Source organism: Gopherus evgoodei, chromosome 5 (genome assembly GCF_007399415.2).
Source record: "Gopherus evgoodei ecotype Sinaloan lineage chromosome 5, rGopEvg1_v1.p, whole genome shotgun sequence".
NCBI lineage: Eukaryota > Metazoa > Chordata > Testudines > Testudinidae > Gopherus > Gopherus evgoodei.
Window position 1 is genome coordinate 40154432 of NC_044326.1, and position 27524 is coordinate 40181955.

Genomic DNA, 27524 nt, shown 5'->3' on the forward strand with positions numbered 1-27524 from the left:
AATGTTCAGTTTTTACAACATTAAGGGTAAATAGCAGGATCTCCCAAGAATCTTTATAGGGACGTATGCTGTTCAACATATTTATAACTTATCTGGAAAAGGGATAGAGCATTGAAGTGGCAAAGTTTTCAGACAATACTTAATTGCTCTGGATAATTAAGTCCAAACTAACTGTGAAGAGTTAGAAAAGGATTTCACTAAACTGGATGACTGGGCAACAAAATGACACCATGAAGTTCAACATTGCTGAGTCCAAAGTAATACACACTGGAAAAAAATCCCAACTATATATATAAAATAATGGGTTCTAAATTAGTTGTTACCATTGAACAAAGTAATTTTGGAGTCATTCTGGATAGTTATTTGAAAACATATATTCAGTGTGCACCGCAGTCAAAAAACCTATCTAAATGTTAGGAACCATTCGGAAAGGGGTAGAAAATAAAACAGAAAATATCATAATGCCTCTCTATATATACATTGTACTCCCACACCTTGAATATTATGTGCCGTTCTGGTTGCCCCCATCTCCAAAAAGATATATCAGAGTTGGAAAAAATAGAGAAGGGAAACAATAATGATTAGGGACATGGAACAGCTTCCATAAGAGGAGAGATTAAAATTACTGGAACTGTTCAGTTTAGAAAATAGATGAATAAAGGGTGAGATGATAAGTCTATAAAATTGTGACTGATGTGGAAAAAATGAATAGGAAAGTGTTATTTACCACTTTGCATATCACAAGAACCAAGGGTGCCCCAACAAAATTAGTAGGCAGCAGATTTAAAACAAACAAACGGAAGTACTTCTTTGCACAATCACAATCAACCTGTGGAACTCATTGCCAGGGGATATTGTGAAGCCCAAAAATATAACTGGGTTAAAAAAAAATTAGATAAGTTCATAAAGGGTCCATCAATGGCAGTTAGCCAGATGGTCAGGGAGAAAACTCCATGCTCTAGCTGTCCCTAGCTATCTGAAGCTGGGAATGGATAACAGGGGATGGATCACTTGATAATTGCCCTGTTCTGTTCATTTCCTGTGAAGCATCTGTCACTGTCCACTGTTGGAAGATAGGATCCTGAGCTAGATGGACAATTGGACTGACCCAGTATAGCCATTCTGATGTTCTCAAAGATGTATGAATATTTAGAGTAATTCAAGGAGGAATAACTACCAGTAATGTGATGAACTTGAGTAAAAGAAAATTTAGACTCAGTAGCAGGAAAACAATACAGAGAGTGAGATCTATTTGATTGTAATATAACCCCCTTGGGTTGTTTAAAAATAGAGGAGACAAAGCACTTGAGAATTTACAGACAAAACAATAGGGTGATAGACTTTATATTTGTATAGGTCTTTTCATATTCATATGGTTCTCTGATGAAAGAGGTATGTGGATTCCTTACTTTTAATTAAAGATTTATCTATGAAATATGTAAGACTAGAAGCGCTCATTTCGGGGATTGCCCTAAGGTGGTGTTTGGTAAGAATTTGTTTTCTTCACAGACCTCTAGCTGAGTAATAGACTGTATAAGAATATATTTTCTGATTATCATCCAAGATAGAATTTGCTATAGTTTTCAGACATGGCAAGGGTATTTCATTTTGATTTATTATCATGAAAAAATAAACATTTTCTGATTACCTCTGCTCTTCTGTATGTTCCTCTGATATAAATTAAAATCTGCACAACAAAAGAATCATAACTGGAAAACATGATTTTAATTAAAATGTTAAAAGTTTAGCCTTGGAACTGTAAAGAAAACCTATTTTCTTGTTAGACTTCAAATGTCACAAACAAACAAACCCAATCACACATGGATTAAGAGATCCTTTTTTTAGGATCCTTTTAGGTTCACATCTTTTCCAGTTATGATTCCTTTGTTATGTAGATTTTAATTTGCTTCAGAGGAACACACAGAACAGTTAATCAGGAAATGTATATTTTTTCTTGTTAATAAATCCAAATGAAATACCCTTGTCATGTCTGGAAACTGTCATTGTGCCTGATATTTGCATTTCGGAATACTTAGTATAGAGGGAAATCATTTTGTAACATGCATTCTATGTTTTACCGGAGAGCTTGTGTCTATCCAAGTTAGAGTAACCAGGTATGAATGATTCTCAGTGATGGATTGTATCAGCATCTGCATCAAACTTTTCAGGAAAAGGACTATCCCTGCTTTTTCTAATCATATTATCTGTCCACTGCAGTGTAATTGAGATGGATGGCAGAACCATTTGTCCAATAGCTTTATGTTATTAGCAAAAGAAAGCTATGCTTGATTTCTTTTATTTCTGAACCCTGAACTCACCCATCAAAACATCTATATCTTAGGAACTCTGTAAATAGTGTCACCTGTTTTACTGAAAATTTCCAGTTTTAGTACTTTGCAGATGTAGAACATATGGTTCAATTTATTAACATTTGGTTTGGGACATGGATTGCCAAAGCTATAGACCAATTGGCTGGCTAGGAAATAATCTTCCTTGAGCTCTAACAGGGAGTAGTTTAAAGTGAGACCTCTGCTTTCTCTCCATTCAATGGCCTTTGCATCAACTCTCCCTTGCCACCGGACTCCATCAGCAAGATGCACCCCCTGTGAATGTAACCAGCCCCAAGCAGACTGGAGCAGTTAAGAACTCCCAGTTCAGCCTTATCTTCAGGGCATTTAATGGCCTGAGCCCACGGTATCATGATCAACCAAAAGATCAACTAAAGCTCCGGGATAAGGACAATGGTTGACAACTTCACTCCCTTGGCACTATGGAAATTTCAGTAATAAGAGTAAAGCTTGTCTGTGCAGAAGATAGAGTGTTCCTGGGGGCTGGACCAACACTGTGGAATGAACTCTCACAGAAACTTATGATGATTGCAAACTTCACCACTGTAAATACAAGAGGCAGTTTTTGATCTTGCCTACCCTAAATAAACATACAGCAGTATGTACATGGGTGATGTGCATGTGTTTGCATAATTAGAACATAAAATTCCAAACTAAACACTCTACTGTGCACACCTCTCCCCTTTGATCAAGGATGAGATAACAAAAAACACATGAGAGATATATAGTCCTATTGCTTGATATACTTCAGGATGGCACTTAGATATTATGGTGATGAATGCAGTATAAAAATCTATAGAATAGAATAGAAACAGCTGTGCAGGTAAAGTAGCTCAGGGAAGGTTGAGATGAATGAGAAATGGCTATGGAAGAAGGTTAAAAAAAAAGGCACAAGTGACAGTTTTTAACTGAACCTCTTCTTTCCCTCGTAAGCATCACTATTTTTAGGTAGGCATGGATGCCCCTCCAATCATACTTAGCTCATTTTCTATAATAAATAACACATGATTCGACCTTAGACCTTAGTCCAGCTTTGCTGCACATTACCCACATTTGCCATCCTTGCCTGTCAACTTCCCTTCTCGCCAAATCTTCCCATTTCATGTTGAGGTTTTTGAAGTCATTCAGAACTGTCCATTTCCATGTTATTCATGGTCTTTCTTTCTTCTTGCATTTTCTGGTTTCCATTCAAGGGCGATATTTGGTAAACATTCTTTTTCCATTCTCAGCACACATCCCAGCCACTTATGTCTTCTTTTGAAGATTATTTGTGAGAGGGTATCTTGTCCAGTAATGTTTTTGACTTCTTCATTTGTCTTCCTATCTCTACATATTATTCCCAATATTGTTCTCAGACATTTGTGATGAACTGCATCCAGCATTTTCATATCTTTCTTGGTAAGTTGCCATGTCTCACTGCTATATGTTGTGATGTTGATAACAATTGCTTTGTACACATTCAGTTTTGTCTTGAGGGAGATGTTTTCGAATTGCCAGATGTTTTGGAGTCTTCCAAATGCAATGTTTGCCTTCCCGATTCTTCTTATTATTTTCTCAGAACTAGTATCTTGGCTGATGGTACTTCCAGTATACTTAAAATTGTCCACCTTCTCCAGTTTCTCTTATTCAATTTTGATTTCTGTCTCTATAGTCCCCATGAACATGACTTTACATTGCTTTGCATTGTATCTCAAACCTATCTTCTCCATTACTTCTTTTACTTAGTTTGTGCATTTTTGTAGTCCGTTGGTATCTTCACTGATAAAAGCGATGTCGTCAGCAAAGTCTAGATCAAATAGCCTGGAATTGTTCCATTTTAGGCCATATGTATCACTGTTGCATTGTTTAATCCATAGTCGATGACTAGCATAAACAAAAAAGGAGACACGATGGACCCCTGCCTTACACCTGTCTTGATGCTGAATGGCTTACTCAATCCATCTTCTATTTTAATGCAGCATTTTGAGTTGGCATAGAATGCCTTTATAATGTTAATTATTTTTGTTGGAATTCCATATTGTTCCACAATTTTCTACATCATTTCTCTGTTTACTCTATCAAATGCCTTTTGAAATTCCACAAAATTGATGGCAAGCCTGCCTTGGAATTCAGTTATATTCTCAATAATCCATCTCAGAATGAAAATAGCATCTGTGCACGATTTCCGTTGTCTAAATCAAGATTGTTATTCACATAGGATGGTATCCATCTTTCTTTTCATTCTGTTCAGAAGGACTGATGTTAATTCTTTTCCTGTGAAAGATAGAAGTGCTACTCGCCTCCAATTTGAACAACTGTTTAGATAACCGTTCTTTGGTAACTTGATTATGATACCAAGGGTCCATTATTCCAGCACTTTCTCCTCTGTCCATAATTTGTTGTACAATGAATAGATGACTGATTCCATGTCTTCACCTCCATATTTAAGCATCTCAGGATGAATGCCGTCCAAACCAGCTACCTTGTTGTTTTTCAGCTTCTGCAACGGTTTTTTTTACTTCTTTGATTTTTACTTCAGATACATCTCTAAGTCTAATGGTTTATCATTGTTAAATTCCAGTCTTGCAATTGGTTCTGGTTGGTTTAGCACTTCTTTGAAGTGTTCCACCCATCTATTTCCTTGTTCCTCCTGTGTTTTCAAAATTTCTCCTTGTTTCCCTTTCACTGGGACACATCTGAAATTAGATCCATATCCTATTAACTGTTTCATGGTTGTTTAGGCTGTTCTTGTATTGTTTCTTTCCCCTGCTTCTTCAGCTTCACTAGCCTTACTTTCTATCCAATTTTGCTTATCTTTTTTTGCATTTTTTTTTTACTGCTTTCTCAAGGTTACTGTAGGTTTGTTTTGTTTCTTCAGTTGCATGTTGTAGTACTACAGCATTTTGATTTCTTGTTTTGTCTATTATTTTCCATGTTTCTTCTGAGATTACCTGTTCTTTATTTCTTCCTCTCTTTCTACTAATAATCTTTTCAGTTGCTTTTAGCATAGCTGTTTTGAAAAGATCCTAGTATTTTTCCACTTCCAATTCAAGATCTTTAAGGGCCTCAGACCTATTCTTGACCTCTATCTGGTACTCTTTTTGTATCCTGCAATTTTGTAGTTTCTGTGTATTGAATAATTTGAGTCTGTGTTCTGTCTTTTTAAGTGCTTTAAACTTCAATTTGATGTTTGCTTTCAGCAAATAGTGATCTATCCCTATCTGCTTCTCTGAATCTGTGTCTTACACGGATGCTTTCCACCTCTGACTAACACAGATATAGTCTAGCTCATTTTTTGTATGGCCATCTGGTGAAATCCATGTCTTTTTGTGTATGTTTTTATGTTGGAAGAAAGAATTGCAGATGCTAAAATAGTTTTCGGCACAAAATTCAAGAAGTCTTTTGCCATTGTCTGTCGTTGTTCTAGTTGTATGTGTTCCAGTTAACTGTTTCCCTACCTCTTCTTTTGTTTCTGATTTGGGCATTAAAATCTCCCATAACCAGGACAAGATCATGTTTTGATATTTCTTTCATTACATCGTTCAATTCTGTATAGATTCTCTCTTTGCCCTCTTCATCTGCATTGTCTGTTGGACCATATGCCTGGAGTATGGTGCACTTAATGTGCTGAAAGTGGAATCTAGCTACCAGTAGCTTATCTGATATTGGCTACCAATTCATAAGTGATTTCTTTTCAGTGCTATTCATGATGATTCCTACATCTCGGTCATGGCTGGTTTCCCCCTGAATATAACATTGTTTCTTCTCCAGATGTTATCATACCTTGGTCTTTCCAACTAACTTTCCAAAGTCCTAGGATGTCAATTTTATATCTATCCATTTCTTTGATTATCTGTGCTAATTTTCCTGCACTATTTAGAGTTTGTGCATTCCAAGTCACTATGGATGTACTCTTTTTGGCTGTCAGAATTTGGACCATTGAGTGAGTGACCTCCCGATGGATTTGATAGTCCACTGTCATATGCACATCTGAATGCTTTCCATCCTCCTCAGGCCTTGATTTTTGGTTTATATGAGTAGTTTTCATAGCTAGAACTTTTTTTTTTGTGGTGACGGGGAAGCCACCCCATCGACCAACCCTCCTTCTTTTCGATCCAGCCTTGGGACCAGCACTGGCCAATCAATATTTTCATTGTAGTTTTCACAATAGAAAATGAGTTCCAAAAGACCAAATTGAAGTTGGGCTGCTGAAAGCAAACTACTGCTTTCCTCTTATCTCTCTGTGATGTACTGTTTTTCCTAATGTGATTCTTATCTCATATTTTTTTATGTAATTAAAATACTGACTTTAATTGAAATGTAAAATGAAGGTACATAGTGTAGTTATGCAGCTATTATTCTAGTGGTGATGGAAGGCACTCAGGATTTGAACTTGCAACACACACTTTCTCACATCCTGATGTGGGATAGAAATGACAATGGAAACCACATAAGAGCTGTTTCTGTTGCAGTGTTCATATACTATGCCTAGTTAACAGTAGGTAGGAGTTTAGTGATCAGTCAAGACCAGCTGTCTGTGTTCTGGAATATATTGTGGTTGTTCCTTGTTTTCTAATTATCCAAATATCTGTGGCAGGAAGGGAATTGCCAATCTATATTCATTTTTTTAGGACATCCAAAAATCAGCTGTTAGCTATTATACTGTCTTCCAAAATAAAATTCTAATTTTGTCAAGGGTAAACTCTCCTTAACTTAGGATACTAATGGATTTCTTGGAAAGACAATGTCTTTTACCGGAAATTAATGACCTGGGCCAACAAAAATATGTAGTAATTTCACAGAAAAATTGCATCACTTGATGAAATTTTTTCCTCTTAATTGAACAGAAGACTCAAAAATGCTCCTTATAAACTGTCAGGCTAGAGGCTGAATTGTAGATGGAATCAAGATCAAATGTATTATAAACAACAATATTGTTCTGGGAGAAATTGCTGAGGTACACAAGATTTGAATGTACCTCAACATAGTTTATATTGATTCTTTGTCAGGCAGATTTAATTGGCCCTGCTTGAGGTACATTCACTGCCTCAGTTTCTTCCTCTTGGGCTCCCCAACAACTTCACATAGATGTTGATGTCACATAACACCCCTTCTTTGTGTCTCTATTATTAAAATAAAGTTAAAAAATAAATCCCAAATCTTCCACCCAGACTTCCTAGATGAATAATAACCCTTGGTGCAGTGTTTTCAGTCCTATCCTTGCTAAGGCTTTTGTCCAGCAGACTTCCTCACGTTTTTGGAAAATTTCAGTCAAAACATCTGCTTCAGAGAATGAAACTAGGGAAAAATACATTTTTTTAATGTTATAAAATTCCAGCAACCAATTATTTTAGAAGCTCTATTGCCCACATGCTTTGGATGATGGAAATGAAATTTGGCAAGGGAGGTACCTTTGTGTCAGGGGTGTGCCTTTGTTTTTTCTCTGAACCTGCCCAAAATTGGCTAAATTGTAAGTCTTTGAAAAACCACAGTTCATACATGCTCAGCAGAAATTTTCTAGAGCTTCATTCCCCAAAGATTCCATCTGCACTGAGTATGCTTTATCCTGGGGCTGCAGAGGACTGAGCAGGACTTTTCCTGAAATTGCATTTCACAGATATCCTGGACTGTGCCAGGTCTGGGTTCAGGCACCAGAACAGAGAGCACAGAAAGGAGATAGTGTCTCTTGTGCTCTACATGCCACCCCCTGCTGTGCTGAGGCAGAGTGGAGGAGTAATCAAATGCAGAGGAGACCTGTGGATGGAAATATTGAGACAAGAATTCTGAGAGAGGAAGTCTGGGTCTGGAGGCTGCAGGAGGGATTGAGTAGGGTGAGGGAAATGGAAACTGGGAGTTGGAGAAGAAACTGGGACTGGATGGGTAAGAAGACTGGAGTTGGGAACCAGTAGGGCAGCAGTGAGGAAGTGAGATCTGATGAGGAGCCAGAGTATGGGGGAGAAATGGTACTATCTTGGCAAAGAGACTGAGAAAAGAAGGTGAAGAGGAGGATACGGAGATTAGATGGGGAGCTCAAGGAGGGAAACTAGGACTGGGAATCAGTAGATAGAGGGAAAATGGGTGTGGGGGGTGAAGGCACACATAATATGAGGAGTCAAGAGGGGGCAATTGGAACTGGATGAACAAGGAACCTGAGACTGACATGGTAAGATTAGAACAACATAAGCAAGGAAATTGCCATGAGAAGCCTGAGGAATAGGAACTGTGACTGGCTAAGTGAGCAGAAGTAAATTGGAATGGGGAAAGGGGGAAGGGAGAAGAGACAGGATTGGTACAGAATCAGGCTAGAGGGGAAGGTGCAGAAGGGCCCAAGTTTGGGGCAAATGGACAGAAAAGTCTATACCCATTCAAGAACATTCCCTTGCAGATTCTGGAATGGAACCCAAGATTCCTGACTCTCACCATTCCTCTTCTGACAGCAAATATCTGTGAAATCCTTTGACAACATGTCCCATATCACTCTAGTCCTGATCCACAAAGAGGATTACCACCTCCTATTGCTAATATTTGCTTCATAAGTTCAAATGGCAGAGGTCTGCCTGGTGGATCTAAAGGATGCCACCCTGCTGATCAACGATATGAATGTCAATATGATACCTCATTATTGAAAGCATTTTCCTGTTTGTTTTCAGTTTGCTTTTTTATAAACCTAGTAAATTACATGACAAACTATGCTAAAAGAACATTATTCAAGTTGGAAAGCCAAGCACTCAAAAATTAGGAAATGCCAAAATGAAGGTTGCCTGTGCAATCTTAATTTGACTTCCTTTGTATGGGGAGATTTTGGTGGACCAGCAAAATATCTGAACCACTACCAGTAACTGGAATATTGATTATCATGTTTATGGCCAAAAGAAGCTTTATCAGTAGATAGATCTTAACAGGCCTCTGCAACAGCCTTAGCATATATAAGCAAGAAGTCAGGAGGAAGGGAATTAAGATGGGAGCCAACCCTATGGTCTTCTTGATAAGATCTCTGTTGAGATTTTTGAGATATGTGTTTTAGAAAAACATGAAGCTTATCTATATCTGCCCTTTGGGATGTGTTTGTCAGGATCCTGAAACATATGGGCCCTGCAAAACACCACAGCTGTCTAATTAATGGTTTGAAGAAACCTCTTGCTTAACCTTGGAAATTGTTTGCTTAACAATTTTCTTTGCATTTACATGTTATTGTTACACTAACCCAAATAAATAAGGGAATGAAGTATGAAGTAGGTTGACTCTTCAGGGACACTTCATGGACACAGTTTAGGGTCCCCAATGGCTCTGAAAGACGGGTCAGTTGGATGGCTGTCATTGTACCACTCAAAGGCTGCTCCAGACTCCAGTAATTATTGATTTTTGGGGTGTTTTATTAACCTGTTGCAGACATGTGTAAGTGCTTCAGATTAAAATAAAATAGATCCCTAAGAGAAAGCATTCTTGTATTGTACTGTTTATGCCAGGCACCTGTCGGTTGTATGGTTATGTCTCCATTGATTTATTTCCTGCCACAGCCTCACTGAGAGTAATAGCTACCAAGAGCTTGGAGTTTTAAGACTATGGTAATGCTTATGCATATGCATTATGGTATAGTTAAATTATCACACACTTTTCTTCCATAGTACCACAGCCACATTCAGTGGACTGAATGGATGGTACTCATTTAGTGAGAAGCTATTCAATATTTTGTTTTCTTCGCATTGTTCAATGTGTTAATTATTAATTTCCTCCTGTGCTTTTCTACAGCACTTATAATTATAGTACATGAGCAATTAAAAAACATTAATTAATTTTATGACAGATTTGAGAATATAATATAATGCCCATATTTTAAAAAGGGAAGAAAGAGAACCCAGGGAACTACAGACCAGTCAGCCTCACTTCAGTCCTCAGAAAAGTCATGGAGCAGGTACCCAAGGAATCCATTTTGAAGCACTTGAAGGAGAGGAAGGTGATCAGGAACAGTCAATATGGATTCACCAAGGGTAAGTCATGCCTGACCAACCTGATTGCCTTCTATGGTGAGATAACTGGCTTTATGTATATGGGGAAAGCATTGGATGTGATACATCTTGATTTTCACAAAGCTTTTGATACAGTCTCCCACACTATTCTTTACAGCAAGGTAAAGATGTATGAATTGGATGAATGGACTATAAGGTGGATAGAAAGCTTGCTGGATTGTCAGACTCAATGGGTAGTGATCAACGGTTCGATGTCTAGTTGGCAGCCAGTGAGCAGAGTGCCCCAGGGGTCAGTCCTGGGAATGGTTTTGTTCAATATCTTAATTAATGATCTGGATGATGGGATGAATTGCACCCTCATCAAGTTCGCAGATAGTGCTAAGCTGGGGGGAGAGGTAGATGTGCTGAAGGGTAGAGATAGGATCCAGAGTGACCTAGACAAACTGGAGGATTGGAGGATTGGGCCAAAATAAATCTGATGAGGTTCAACAAGGACAAGTGTAGAGTCCTGCACTTAGGATGGAAGAATCCGATGCACTTCTACACACTAGGGACCGACTGGCTAAGCAGAAAATGACCTGGGGGTTACAGTGGACGAGAAGCTGGATATGAGTCAGCAGTGTGCCCTTGTTGCCAAGAAGGACAATGGCATATTGGCTGTATTAGTAGAAACATTGCCAGCAGATCAAGGAAAGTGATTATTCCCCTCTATTCAGCACTGGTGAGGCCACACCAGGAGTACTGTGTCCAAGAAGGATGTAGAAAATTGGAGACAGTCCAGCGGAGGGCAACAAAAATTATTAGGTGGCTGAGGCACATGACTTTTCATGGAATCATAGAATATCAGGGTTGGAAGAGACCTCAGGTGCTCATCTAGTCCATCCCCCTGCTCAAAGTAGGACCAATCCCCAACTAAATCATCCCAGCCAGGGCTTTTTCAAGTCTGACCTTAGAAACCTCTAAGGAAGGAGATTCTACCACCTCCCTAGGTAACACATTCCAGTGCTTCACCACTCTCCTAGTGAAAAAGTTTTTCCTAATAGAGAACCTTAAACTCCCCCCCTGCAACTTGAGACCATTACTCCTTGTTCTGTCATCTGGTACTGCTGAGAACAGTCTAGATCCATCCTCTTTGCAACCTCCTTTCAGGTAGTTGAAAGCGGCTATTCGATTCCCCCTCATTCTTCTCTTCTGCAGACTAAATAATCTCAAGATAAAAGTCTAAAGTAACCATTAATTTTGGGTATCAAATTAGAAAAAAACTAAGAATCTGCTTTTCTAGAGACTGTAGTGTTATATAGCACTTTATAGGTTCAAGCACAGGTCCCACTGATTTCAGTGCTGTGAATGCTCAGTATTTCGGCAAATCAGATTGCCAGGTCTCAAGTCAAGAAAACAGAGAATGAGGAACACATAATCAGTAAACAGATGTGAAAATTTTGATTTAAGTGACTTGTCCAGCATCACATAGGCACTCTGCGGCAGAGGCAATGATGGAATCAAATTTCCCACGGCAGCATTCTGATACCAGAGAAATTCCTAAGACTCCATTTTGGATTCCTAGCTTTTATTTTGAATGAGTAAGAGTCTTTCCACAATTGGATTGAAGATACAGGTCACATAGCATTAACATTAGAATTGGTGGGAAAACCAATGTAGAGAAAATGTTAGCAGATTCAGGAGTGGCTCTATGTTTTTTGCCTCCCCAAGCACGGCAGTCAGGCGGCCTTTGGCGGCATGCTGGTCCGGTCAGCAGTGTTTCTGTGAGTGATCTGCCGATCCCGTGCATTCGGCGTACCCTCCACCGAATTGCTGTCGAAGCCATGGGACTGGCAGATCACCCGCAGAAGGCACCTGTGAGGGTGCCTGATTGCCACCCTCACAGTGACCAGCAGGCCACCTCCCGCGGCTTGCCGCCCCAGACATGCACTTGCTGCACTGGTGCCTGGAGCCACCCCCGAGCAGATCATAATTCTGAGATAAACAATAATGATTGACAGATAACGGAAATAATGGTCAAATGGAATGACTTACATATAACTGCCAGTGAAGTAGGGTATAAAAAAGCAGAAGCAGCTGACAGCAGAGAGGTTGAGAATGCAGCTAAGCAGAGCTGAGAAGGCTGAGGATGAGAAGAAGAAGCAAGCAGAAGAAGAAAAGGATGCAGCAGAGGAGTGAGAAAGGAAACAAGGGAAGATACTGTGCTGTGACCTGAATAACTCTATGAGGCAAAGAAATAATTACAGCTACAGCTGGGGGGTTAATACAGATATATGTATGTGTGTTGATTGTGAGAGGTTTTTATATACATAAAACTTAATGAACATCTATAAATTGCTGTCAGTTACTTGTGAATGACTGGATTCAGAGTAGCAGCCGTGTTAGTCTGTTGCCTCAAAAAGAACAGGAGTACTTGTGGCACCTTAGAGACTAACACATTTATTTGAGCATAAGGTTTTGTGGGCTACAGCCCACTTCATCAGATGCATAGAATGGAACATTGTCATAAACAGATAGCTAAGGGTTAATGTCTCTTACACCTGGAAAGAGGTAACCTGAAGCACCTGACCAGAGGACCAATCAGGAAACCAGACTTTTTCAGGTCTGGGTGGAGGGAAGTTTGTGTCTGAGTTCTTTGTCTTCTGCCTGTCCCTCTCGGCTATGGGAAGGATTTTTCTATTTCCTGCTTTCTAATCTTCTGTCTCCAAGTTGTGAATACAAAGGTAGGGGGTTTTTTTGTATTTACATGTATGTAGTTGCTGGAGTGTTTTGAATTGTATTCTTTTTGAATAAGGCTGTTTATTCATATTCCTTTTAAGCAATTGACCCTGTATTTGTCACCTTAATACAGAGAGATCATTTTTATGTATTTTTCTTTCTTTTTACATAAAGCTTTCTTTTTAAGACCTGTTGGAGTTTTTCTTTAGTGGGGAACTCCAGGGAATTGAGTCTGTGCTCACCAGGGAATTGGTGGGAGGAAGAAGTCAGGGGGAAATCTGTGTGAGTTAGATTTACTAGCCTGACTTTGCATTCCCTCTGGGTGAGGGGGGAAGAGAGATTAGCTCTCGGTACTTCTGTTTTCCAAGGCTGGAAACGGGGAGGGTGGAATCCCTCTATTTAGATTCACGGAGTTTGCTTCTGTTTCTCTCTCCAGGAACCCAGGGAGGGAATACCTGGAAGGGAGAAGGGAAGGGAAATGGTTTATTCCCCTTTGTTGTGAGACTCAAGGAATTTGGGTCTTGGGGTCCCCAGGGAAGGTTTTTGGGGGGACCAGAGTGCCCCAAAACACTTTAATTTTTTGGGTGGTGGCAGCTTTACCAGGTCCAAGCTGGTAACTAAGCTTGGAGGTTTTCATGCTAACCCCCATATTTTGGACGCTAAGGTCCAAATCTGGGACTAGGTTATGATATGAGTGGCAGCGTTTGTGGGAAAGATAGAATCCAGAAGCCAGTAGGAATATTATATATTTCTTTTCTCTGCTAGGGGCTTTTAAGCAGAGAGGAACGGTTTGGTTTTAAAAGGAACCAGAGAGAATTTTTTTTCTGCTCTCTCTGGCAGTTTTTGGTTTGCATATTAAGCAAGGAACCATTAAGGGACTATTACGGGTCTTTTGTCACACAATAGTACTCCCATTAGGAGTCAAATACCAGCACTATACACATGCAAATAAAGTGGTTTTTCTGGTTTACTTTACATTGAAAAGATTAGCTAGAGGAAGAAAGGGAAAAAGGCACTGTTGCTAGGCAGACCCCAGGAGGCAATAGAGCCTGCAGTTCAGACAATAAACACCGGAGAGCACCCCAACACAAGAAAACAGGACCCATGCCTACCAAGACAGAAATGAGGCCGAAGAACAAATCAAAGAAGCTGAACACAGGCAAGAACTGGAAAAAAAACTACAAGAGATGGAGCTAAGAGAAAGAGAAAGAGAGGCAGCCTACAAAAGAGAGCAAGCAGCCAAAGATGCAGACCACCAAAAACAGCTGGAACTCCAGAGGGAAGCCCACCAACAGGCCATGGAATTAGAAAAGACTAAGCAAAACACAGCCAACCCTAACAACCCTGCGCCAATGATTGTTCCACAGCACAGGAAAATTTTGAAAGAGCCTGTCTTGGGTACCACATCTCTGAAGACCAGTACATGGTAGAATTGAGGCCACAACTCAGTGGACCTTTAGCAGAGGTGGCAGCTGAAATGCCTAAGGAGAACATGAACGACTATAAACTTTTTCAAACCAAGGCCAGATACAGAATGGGGATAACCCTGGATCATGCTCGTCAGCGTTTCAGAACCCAAAAGTGAAAACCAGATGTGTCATTTCCCAAACACGCCTACTACGTTGGGAAAAATTATGAGGCCTGGATATAAGGACACAATGTTAAATCCTTGGAAGAACTGCACCTCCTCATACAGATGGAGCAGTTCTTGGATGGTGTTCCTGAGGACATAACAAGGTACATACAAGATGGAAAACCCAAAAATCTCACCGAGGCGGGGGAGATTGGAGCTAGATGGATGGAAGTGGCAGAAAACAAGAAAGCTACTGTCAAGGGGAACGAATACCCCAGAAGGCACACCGACTATAAACCCTACAACCGAGGACAGCCAAAAACCCCACCTACAACCCACGTAAAGCCACAGACACACTATTCTTCCACCTCACCAGTCTCCAGTAACTCACCTCGACCCAGTGACCCATCAGATGGAAGATGCTGTAAGTGTAATGAACTGGGACATATCAAGGCCAACTGTCCAAAGAACGCCATCCGAGTGCAGTTCATTACACCACCATCACCCACAAGATCCCCAGGCCCAGATGCCTCTAAAATACCCTTGGAGCGAAGGGAAAATTTGAGAGTGGGCGGAAAGAAGGTTACTGCGTGGAGAGACACGGGGGCACAAGTGTCAGCTATCCACCAATCCTTCGTAGACCCCAAATTCATCAACCCAAAGGCCCAAGTGACAATTTACCCCTTCATGTCACAAGCTGTAGACTTGCCTACAGCTGAACTGCCTGTCCAGTACAAAGGCTGGTCAGGAATGTGGACTTTTGCAGTCTATGACAATTATCCTATCCCCATGCTACTGGGGGAAGACTTGGCCAACCAGGTGAAGCGGGCCAAGCGAGTGGGAATGGTTACACGTAGCCAAACCAGGCAAGCTTCCAGACCCATTCCTGTTCCTGAGCCATCCACAGATGCCCCGTCCGTGTTACCAGAGACCCAGACAGAGGTAGTGGACCCGGATTCCATGCCAACCACTGAAACAACCACAGCGCCTCCAGTCCCAGGCCCAGAACTGGAACAGCAACCAGCACCAGCAATTGCAACCACATCTTCAAACTCAACGCCAGAGGGCGCCAGCGAGCCAAAACTGGCAGAAGCAACAGCCAGCCATACCCAAAAGGCTCAGCCAGAGCCTGAAATAACCTCAGTTGCACCAGCGGAGAGCGGTTCACCAGCAACGGAAACAACCCCATCACCTACATCGCTTCCAGAGGGACCAAGCCCAAGTCCACAGTCTGAGGAAGAACTGGTGACCCCAGCCTCAAGGGAACACTTCCAGACTGAGCAGGAAGCAGATGACAGCCTTCAGAAAGCGTGGGCGGCGGCATGGAGCACCCCACCGCCTCTCAGCTCTTCTAATCGATCCCGGTTTGTTATAGACCAAGGACTTTTATACAGGAGATTCTTTCTGGGGGACACCAGGAAGAATGGCAGCCGCAAAAACAGTTGGTGGTTCCAACTAAGTACCGGGGGAAGCTCTTAAGCTTAGCCCGTGATCATCCCAGTGGCCATGCTGGGGTGAACAGAACCAAGGACCGGTTGGGGAAGTCCTTCCACTGGGAGAGGATGGGCAAGGATGTTGCCAAGTATGTCCGGTCTTGTGAGGTATGCCAAAGAGTGGGAAAGCCTCAAGACCACGTCAAGGCCCCTCTCCAGCCACTCCCCATAATTAGGTCCCATTTCAGCGAGTAGCTGTAGATATTCTGGGTCCTTTCCCAAAAAAGACGCCCAGAGGAAAGCAGTACGTACTGACTTTCATGGACTCTGCTACCCGATGGCCGGAAGCAGTAGCTCTAGGCATCACCGGGGCTAACACTGTGTGCCTGGCCCTAACAGACATTTTTGCCAGGGTAGGTTGGCCCTCCGACATCCTTACTGATTCAGGATCTAATTTCCTGGCAGGGACCATGCAAAAACTGTGGGAAACGCATGGGGTGAACCACTTGTTTGCCACCCCGTACCACCATCAAACCAATGGCCTGGTGGAAAGGTTTAATGGAACTTTGGGGGCCATGATACATAAATTTGTCAACGAACACTCCAATAATTGGGACCTAGTGTTGCAGCAGTTGCTGTTTGCCTACAGGGCTGTACCACATCCCAGTTTAGGGTTTTCACCGTTTGAACTTGTGTATGGTCACGAGGTTAAGGGGCCATTACAGTTGGTGAAGCAGCAATGGGAGGGGTTTACGCCTTCTCCAGGAACTAACATTCTGGACTTTGTAAGCAACCTACAAAGCACCCTCCGACACTCTTTAGCCCTTGCTAGAGAAAACCTAAAGGATGCTCAGGAAGAGCAAAAGGCCTGGTATGACAAACATACCAGAGAACGTTCCTTCAAGGTAGGAGACCAGGTTATGGTCTTGAAGGCGCAACAGGCCCATAAGATGGAAGCATCATGGGAAGGGCCATTCACGGTCCAAGAGCGCCTGGGAACTGTGAACTACCTCACAGCATTTCCCAGTTCCTCACTAAAGCCCAGAGTGTACCATGTTAATTCTCTCAAGCCTTTCTATTCCAGAGACTTACAGGTTTGTCAGTTTACAGTCCAGGGAGATGATGCTGAGTGGCCTGACGGTGTCTACTACGACGGGAAAAAAGACGGTGGCGTGGAAGAGGTGAACCTCTCAACCACCCTGGAAGGTCTGCAGCGGCGACAAATCAAGGAGCTGTGCACTAGCTTCGCCCCATTGTTCTCAGCCACCCCAGGACGGACTGAATGGGCATACCACTCCATTGACACAGGTAATGCTCACCCAATCAGAACCCCACCCTACCGGGTGTCTCCTCATGCCCAAGCTGCTATAGAACGGGAGATCCAGAACATGCTACAGATGGGTATAATCTGGTCATCTACCAGTGCATGGGCATCTCCAGTGGTTCTGGTACCCAAACCAGATGGGGAAATACGCTTTTGCGTGGACTACCGTAAGCTAAATGCGGTAACTCGTCCAGACAACTATCCAATGCCCCGCACCGATGAGCTATTGGAAAAGTTGGGATGGGCCCAGTTCATCTCTACAATAGACTTAACCAAGGGGTACTGGCAAATACCGCTAGATGAACCTGCCAAGGAGAGGTCAGCATTCGTCACCCATGCGGGGGTGTATGAATTTAATGTCCTTCCTTTCGGGCTGCGAAATGCACCCGCCACCTTCCAGAGGCTGGTAGATGGTCTACTAGCAGGACTGAGAGTATATGCAGTTGCCTACCTCCCAAATGCAGTTAACTGGACTGATGAGTGTCAAAAGGCCTTTACCCAACTTAAGGAAACGCTCATGTCTGACCCTGTGCTCAGGGCCCCGGACTTTGACAAGCGATTCCTAGTAACCACGGATGCATCTGAGCATGGTATAGGAGCAGTTCTCATGCAGGAAGGACCGGATCACAACTTCCATCCTGTCGTGTTTCTCAGCAAGAAACTGTCTGAGAGGGAAAGTCACTGGTCAGTCAGTGAAAAGGAATGCTATGCCATTGTGTACGCCCTGGAAAAGCTACGCCCATATGTTTGGGGATGGAGATTCCAGTTACAAACTGACCATGCTGCACTAAAGTGGCTTCATACTGCCAAGGGGAACAACAAGAAACTTCTTCGTTGGAGTTTAGCTCTCCAAGACTTTGATTTTGAAATTCAGCACATCTCAGGAGCTTCTAACAAAGTAGCTGATTTACTCTCCCGTGAGAGTTTCCCAGAATCCAGTAGTTAAAAAGTGTTCTTAAAATGTAGAAGTCTGTTAGTTATATACTTAGTGGTATATGTAAAGGTGCATGTGTTGTATTAATCTGTTTATTTGAAAGTTCTAGGAGGAAATCGCAGCCAGTGAGCTTCCCCACTGTCTGCAATTTGGTGGGCGTGTCATAAACAGATAGCAAAGGGTTAATGTCTCTTACACCTGGAAAGAGGTAACCTGAAGCACCTGACCAGAGGACCAATCAGGAAACCAGACTTTTTCAGGTCTGAGTGGAGGGAAGTTTGTGTCTGAGTTCTTTGTCTTCTGCCTGTCCCTCTCGGCTATGGGAAGGATTTTTCTATTTCCTGCTTTCTAATCTTCTGTCTCCAAGTTGTGAGTACAAAGATAGGTTTGTTTTTTTTGTATTTACATGTATGTAGTTGCTGGAGTGTTTTGAATTGTATTCTTTTTGAATAAGGCTGTTTATTCATATTCCTTTTAAGCAATTGACCCTGTATTTGTCACCATAATACAGAGAGATCATTTTTATGTATTTTTCTTTCTTTTTACATAAAGCTTTCTTTTTAAGACCTGTTGGAGTTTTTCTTTAGTGGGGAGCTCCAGGGAATTGAGTCTGTGCTCACCAGGGAATTGGTGGGAGAAAGAAGTCAGGGGGAAATCTGTGTGTGTTAGATTTACCAGCCTGACTTTGCATTCCCTCTGGGTGAGGGGGGAAGAGAGATTAGCTCTCGGTACTTCTGTTTTCCAAGGCTGGAAACAGGGAGGGTGGAATCCCTCTGTTTAGATTCACGGAGTTTGCTTCTGTTTCTCTCTCCAGGAACCCAGGGAGGGAATACCTGGAAGGGAGAAGGGAAGGGAAATGGTTTATTCCCCTTTGTTGTGAGACTCAAGGAATTTGGGTCTTGGGATTCCCAGGGAAGGTTTTTGGGGGGACCAGAGTGCCCCAAAACACTCTAATTTTTTGGGTGGTGGCAGCTTTACCAGGTCCAAGCTGGTAACTAAGCTTGGAGGTTTTCATGCTAACCCCCATATTTTGGACGCTAAGGTCCAAATCTGGGACTAGGTTATGATAGTATAGTAAGAAACATCTATATACATACAGAGAACATGAAAAGGTGGAAGTAACCATACCAACTGTAAGAGGCTAATTAATTAAGATAAGGTATTATTAGCAGGAGAAAAAATAACTTTTGTAGTGATAATCAAGATGGAAGCCGGGAGCAGCCACTTAGTATCATTTCAAACTATTAGGCAATGTTGTTTGAGGTGCTCTTTAACTTGTTATAAGGGATTTCTGTTTAAATTGTTATTGTGTCAAGGAATTACAGAATGCGGGTAGTCCTATCAATGTATGCAGACAATGTTTTCCTCATGATCCAGGACCAAAGAGACCTGGGACTGGTGGTGTCTTGCCAAGCTATCAGTTCAGCAACTTTCTCTACTCAGGTCAACTAGGTCAAAAGCTCTGGCCTGATTGTCAGAGAGATGCAGGTGGGCTCCCTCCTACCCATTCTCTGTGCCATCTGGTGGGTGTGGGTCCTCTGCTCTAGCTTGATGTATACTTTTTTGCCACTCAGGGCAGTCCTTAGCTATGCTGGGGACCTACGCAACCCCCGCTCCGTGGAGGTAGGGGCAGGCCTCCATGGGGTTGGGACTGACTTGGGGGTAGGGGGTAGGGGGGGAGCAGGCTCGGCACTGCTGCAGGCCTCAGGGGAATGGGGGCGGGGCTGGGATGAAGCAGAGGTAGGAAGGGGCAGGGCGGAGCAGGGCAGGGGCTTTGGGGAAGGGGTGGAGTAGGCCAGCGCTGGGCACAGTAGGGGCAGGGCTATGGGGAAGAGGTTGGGCAGGGGATAAAGCAGTATTCAGCTGCACAGGGCACCAGGAAATTTGGTATTTTGCGTATGGGTAGGGACAGCCCTGCTGCCACTGATCCCTCCCCACTGTAGAACTGGATTGATCTAGAGGCCAGGGTGTCTGACTAGTTGTAGAGATAAGCAGGGCCACTCTGTCGCCTTTCCTTTTGAGGGAGGGTGCCAGTGCTTAACCACCTAGTCCTGTCCATGCTCTGGCAGCAGTTCAACACCTTGTGCCTGTCCCCAGGGACTGTGGCCAGCCTCCAGAAGAAGATCCTGGACTTTATTGGCTGGGGATGTACTGAGACTCTGGGAATTTCCTGAGCTTACCCCAGGGAGGGTTGACAAAGCCTGATCTTCATCCACAGCCAGGTCCAGGTGTTCCGCTTTAAAGCCCTGCAAGGACTTCTTTATAGTACAGTTAGTCCAGCATGGAGCTTGCTGGCGTACTCCTTCCTCCGCCTCAGGAAGGCGGATTTTGGTAAGCTCAGAGAGCTGATAGGTAAGGTCCCATGGGAATTAAGACTGAGGGGAAAAACAACTGAGGAAAGTTGGCAGTTTTTCAAAGGGACACTATTAAGGGCCCAAAAGCAAGTTATTCCGATGGTTAGGAAAGATAGAAAATGCGGCAAAAGACCACCTTGGCTTACCCTTGAGATCTTGCGTGACCTACAAAATAAAAAGGCGTCATATAAAAAATGGAAACTAGGTCAGATCACGAAGGATGAATATAGGCAAATAACACAGGAATGCAGAGGCAAGGTTAGAAAAGCAAAGGCACAGAATGAACTCAAACCAGCTATGGGAATAAAGGGAAACAAGAAGACTTTTTATCAATACATTAGAAGCAAGAGGAAGACTAAGGACAGGGTAGGCCCACTGCTCAATGAGGAGGGGGAAACAGTAACGGGAGACTTGGAAATGGCAGAGATACTTAATGACTTCTTTGTTTCGGTCTTCACTGAGAAGTCTGAAGGAAGGTCTAGTATAGTGAATGCTTACGGGAAGAGGGTAGGTTTAGAAGAGAAAATAAGAAAAGAGCAAGTAAAAAATCACTTAGAAAAGTTAGATGCCTGCAAGTCACCAGGTCCTGATGAAATGCATCCTAGAATACTCAAGGAGTTAATAGAAGAGGTATCTGAGCCTCTAGCTATTATTTTTGGGAAATCATGGGAGATGGGGGAGATTCCAGAAGACTGGAAGGGGGCAAATATAGTGTCCATCTATAAAAAGGGAAATAAAAACAACCCAGGAAACTACAGACCAGTTAGTTTAACTTCTGTGCCAGGGAAGATAATGGAGCAGGTAATCAAAGAAATCATCTGCAAACACTTGGAAGGTGGTAAGGTGATAGGGAATAGCCAGCATGGATTTGTAAAGAACAAATCGTGTCAAACTAATCTGATAGCGTTCTTTGATAGGATAACGAGCCTTGTGGATAAGGGAGAAGCGGTGGATGTGATATACCTAGACTTTAGTAAGGCATTTGATACAGTCTCGCATGATATTCTTATAGATAAACTAGGAAAGTACAATTTAGATGGGGCTACTATACGGTGGGTGCATAACTGGCTGGATAACTGTACTCAGAGAGTAGTTATTACTGGCTCCCAATCCTGCTGGAAAGGTATAACAAGTGGGGTTCCGCAGGGGTCTGTTTTGGGACTGGCTCTGTTCAATATCTTCATCAACGATTTAGATGTTGGCATAGAAAGTACGCTTATTAAGTTTGCGGACGATACCAAACTGGGAGGGATTGCAACTGCTTTGGAGGACAGGGTCAAAATTCAAAATGATCTGGACAAATTGGAGAAATGGTCTGAGGTAAAGAGGATGAAGTTCAATAAAGATAAATGCAAAGTGCTCCACCTAGGAAGGAACAATCAGTTTCACACATACAGAATGGGAAGAGACTGTCTAGGAAGGAGTATGGCAGAAAGAGATCTAGGGGTCATAGTGGGTCCAAGCTTAATATGAGTCAACAGTGTGATACTGTTGCAAAAAAAGCAAACATGATTCTGGGATGCATTAACAGGTGTGTTGTAAACAAGACACGAGAAGTCATTCTTCCGCTTTACTCTGCACTGGTTACGCCTCAACTGGAGTATTGTGTCCAGTTCTGGGCACCGCATTTCAAGAAAGATGTGGAGAAATTGGAGAGGGTCCAGAGAAGAGCAACAAGAATGATTAAAGGTCTTGAGAACATGATCTATGAAGGAAGGCTGAAAGAATTGGGTTTCTTTAGTTTGGAAAAGAGAAGACTGAGAGGGGACATGATAGCAGTTTTCAGGTATCTAAAAGGGTGTCATCAGGAGGAGGGAGAAAACTTGTTCACCTTAGTCTCCAATGATAGAACCAGAAGCAATGGGCTTAAACTGCAGCAAGGGAGATTTAGGTTGGACATTAGGAAAAAGTTCCTAACTGTCAGGGTAGTTAAACACTGGAATAGATTGCCTAGGGAAGTTGTGGAATCTCCATCTCTGGAGATATTTAAGAGTAGGTTAGATAAATGTCTATTAGGGATGGTCTAGACAGTATTTGGTCCTGCCATGAGGGCAGGGGCCTGGACTCCATGACCTCTCGAGGTCCCTTCCAGTCCTGGAGTCTATGAGTCTATGAGTCTCTGCCACCTCCAAGGGCTCGAATACAACAGACAGCAATTTTATCTCCAGTAAAGAAGTTTGTCCTTGGACCTATCTGAACTTTGCAGGGAACACAAACTCTGTCATTTCCTAAATTTTAAGTGTTTGACATTGCAACCATAATAACGTATTCTTAATGTAGGGGGTTTGTATGTGTGTGTGTGTGTGACAGAGAGAGAGAGAGAGAGAGAGAGAATTGTCTTATTGCTATAGATATATGATCATGGAAATTCAAGTGCAGAGATTGGTCACTACAGTACACAGGGTACAGAACAGTAGATATAATCCTTAATGCATATTTTTTAAATTATTTTCAATGCTTTTTTGCATGGTTGACATAGGTATATTTTTATTGTATACCATAATTATTATTGTGTGTAATGAAATAGATATGCTTTTGGAATTGTACTGTTTAGCTGTTATTTCTATGACAATTCCCCTCACAAGACAATTATTTTTAAGTTTCACTGAAACCTCTAAGGCAAATCAACATTGAGTAGGTAATTCATATTACAACAAAATTACATTAGAAATTTATTTTCCTAAATTTATTTGCCATTATCACAGCATCAGTTCAATCAGTTACTTAATTAAATTCATACTTAGCCTCAATTGCTAACAAAGAATTGTCAATTTCATGTATGATAATGAATTAAATTGTATTGTCATTGTGGAGTAATCTGATGGTATTCAGGTCATGCAGCTGCAAAAATTAATATTAGTGTCCATGTTTGACAGAGGTGACTGGCTGGTTGTTTATTTTCCTGTTATAATAAAAATAAAATAAGGGTATGTTTTCCTACTGTAGGTTTTAAATAGTGTCATTTGAGCAGAAAGTGAATGGTGAGGTAAGAAGAGAAAGATACTCACGTAAAGCAAGACGTATATTTTCCACATCAGTGCAAAGGGAGTAGAGCTGGGCATATGTTTCAACCTAAACTTGTTTCACCAAAAATACTGATTTAGATCAACCCAAATATTCTGAGAATTTCTAACAAATTCATCAAATGTTTATGGTTGGAAAAAAAAACCTTTAAAAAATCTGGAAAATGGTAACAAAAATTATTTTCATCAGAATGGGAGAATTATTAAATATACATCTATATAATATACAACATATTCGTTTAATAGGCCTCATATACTTTTCTAAGCATGGGTATTTCACTTGGCAGAAGTTTGTTGAAAGGACCTTGCCTGATTTTTTCAAAGACTAAAAAAGTCTTGAAGAATTAGCAGCCACACCTGTTGTGTGCTTCCAAGTATAGCAGTCAGTGGCAAACTAATGAACAGTATGTCTTACTGATATGAGCCTTAGGGGCAGTGTGCTATGTGTCATGTGATATACAGCTGGCCAGACAGTGGGCAGCCCTGACACACTCCCACATGTAGTAGGGAATGAGACATGGGATTGCAAGAAGAGAAAGGATGGTCTGAAATTAAGGCAAATGTTTATTAAGAGGAAATATTCTATTTGCTCACAGAGTAGGGAAAAACAAGGAAAGTGATTTCCCCTGTGATATTTTACTGTCTCTATTGACTATGCACATAGGGCCAGCATTTAACTAAAGATCCCCTGATGAAATAAGGAGCCCCATAAATTCTAAAGCAGAGATATGCCAGCAGCAGAACACCTGCTACGGACTTCTTCCAATGGATAACTCTAAAAAACTCACTGCTTGTAGGTAATAACCCACAGGCAATGAGTGCTCAAAAATAGCTTTTGAATATGATAACTTTGTACAAGACCTGATGCAATGTGATGTGTGCACCACATTGTATCGCCAATTTAAAGAAATTCTGTGAGTTTTTATTTTTTATATAAGCAATGATGTATTTCCCATAATAACAAAGCACATTTACCCAACTACTGTGCACTAGTGTGCACATGAGAATACTTTTTTGTATTACATTATGAAATTACTTTAGTTCTCAGATGACCACAGTATATTTCCTGATTTATTGAATCATATGGTATGGACAATGAGAGGTTTCCTCAGGAAAGATGACTTATGATGCCAGCTCTGAATCTTTCCATTTCACAGAAACTATTCTCAAATGCAGCTCACCCTTGTACCTAAAGTGTGAAAGACATTCTCCGCAATGTTATATATATATATATATATATATATATATATATATATGTATATATTTTATTTTTTGCCTTGCAAAGTATGTCATGTGCTTAAGATATTCCTGTTCCTACTTAACCTGTCCATATCAATCATCTCCAATATATTTATACACACATAAACATGGGCACACTTCTTTTAAGAAAAATTACAAAAGGACTGATGAACAGAAAGGCCAAAGCAATGTGCCAGAGAAGCACACTTCTTTTAAGAAAAATTACAAAAGGACTGATGAACAGAAAGGCCAAAGCAATGTGCCAGAGAAGGTATGGGATTTCTTTCTCCCTACAACACACTTTTGAAGATTGATACATATGCCTATCACAACATGTGGTGTACATCATCCAATGTTCCAAATGCCCCAATAGCAACTAAGTGGGTGAAACCAGGCAATCTCTACTTTTTCAAATGAACTCATACAGGAAAATGATAAAAAACAAAAACACCGTTTTACCTGTAGGCAAATACTTTTCACAGAACCATAACTTTATATCTGACCTATCAATCCTCATTTTCAAAGGAAATCTGCACAACACTTCCAAACATGAGCCTGGCAGCTTAAATTTATAACTTTGCAAGACTCTAAAATCATTGACCAAATAGAGGCACTGGATGTATTGCTTATTGCTGGCGTGCCCCTCCCCCACCCCAAGCCCTCATTCTTCCCCTCCTTTCCTTTTTTCCCTATGATAGGAGTGGTATTAATAGGCCACTTCACCTTGAGTGTCCCTTGAAATATATGTTGACTACTTACCCTAAACAATCTGTTCCACCTTTTTTAGCTGTGGCATTCTCCATGCATTTCCAAGACCTGACGAAGAGCTGTTTGTGAACTCAAGTTTGTCTATCTCACCCACAAGAAGTAATAAAAGACATTACCTCACCCACCAATTGTAAATCATGTCAGTCACAGGTATGATAGCACTCAAGAATTTTTTTTCATGGACTGAGGCATGCCCACTTCTTCAATCAATGGAATAGACATTGATTTCACATAGTAAAATACCAGGTTTTCATAGAATGGTAGCCTTCTATTCTGCACATTATGGCTTATTTCTTGCTTCTAAATAAAAAGTAGTGACTGAGAAGCTATGCTAAAGAGGCATAACATTCTTGAAAATATTTTTTTCCATAATGGGATTTTAAAAATCACCTAAGTGTTTTAGTGCACAAGTCCCACAGAAAATGAATTGGCCTCTGGTTCCAAGCCACTTAGGTTCTTATGAAAATCCCACCCTTGAGCCTATTGTGGATACTGTAGAGACTCCTAGATTCCATAATGGGTACATTGTAAGCTAATTAATTAGCCAGTTAGATCTGTGAATGATACTATAGAGCTTGCTAAAGGCTACACTTTTTTGAGATGGGAGCATTGAGAAAGATCCACAGCTGCATAAACTGGCAGACTTAAATATGTCAATTTACTCTAACTGAGCATCTGGCCATATCTCCCAGACCATACTCTTATCGAACATAGTTCACCAATAGAAATATTATTTAAAATCTGAGTCTGTCCTCCCACTCAAGGAAGAATACCAAAAGACTTTTCAGGCACAAAGACATGTTGCTGAAGACTGTAATGTAAATGACTGACAGTATTAAGATATTAAAGCCTGTTTAATTGGTATTCAGGGTTACTGATGACTTGATAAATTTGGGTCAGTGGGGGAATATTGCAAGTGTGACCCAATTAAACTTGCAGAAATTGATGTTCAGAGTCACAGGAACTAAGGGACAAAGCATCTTAGAGGATGAAGCAATCTAATAACTTGTCTTTTCCCTTTTTCTTCTTTTCAGGTGTCAGAGTAGCAGAAGAAATATTAGAAGAACTGGGAACTGATTGTTAGTGACATAGTAAAGATTAGCATAATACAATTTAATTAGTGTAAAGTTTAAAGTACAGCATTGAAAATCATTGTTTACAGAAAGATGTATTATGTGTCATTCTGTCTGCATAGTTAATAATCTGTACAAAAAAAAATCTTAAATGCCAATTTCATTTTGCTGGTTGGTTCTAATTTGTTAGTTCTGTAAACTTTGTGTAGTGACAATTATTTTACCAGATATGTGTTTTGGCTGTTAATGTGAATTTTAATATTTGGGGATATGGCATTATTCCTGTGTTTCCTAGTTAAATCTCAGTATTGCTGTGATTTATCCTGCCCATTGTCCAAAGCTTCCTCCTGCTGCTTGATGGGCTTTGGAGAAAACATGCTTACAACTGGTTGTACAATTGACCAAGTGGGAGTGTTCACTCAGATGGAGGTCCAGGAATTCAAAACTGGGACAATTTCCACAGAAACTTCAACACAGCAATCTCTTTCCATATGGTTCATTTCAATCATGTCCATTTATGGAACCCTGCCAAATTAGCTACTTTCAGGAACCTCATATACACTATCTGTTTAGCTTTTCAGTGTGATGCCCCTCTGCTGAACAATTGTTGTACACAGTAATCTTCCCCAACAGCTCTACTTTTCCCATGTTGCAAGAATTACTGTTTCCTATTCTTGGCTAGTGAGGATCCAGATTTCTATTCTGTTCAGCAGCAACAAAGGCAATTAATATCACCAAAAAATTCATCAAGGCAGACTTAGCTTTGAAATTTTTTTGCAGATTGTGTATTT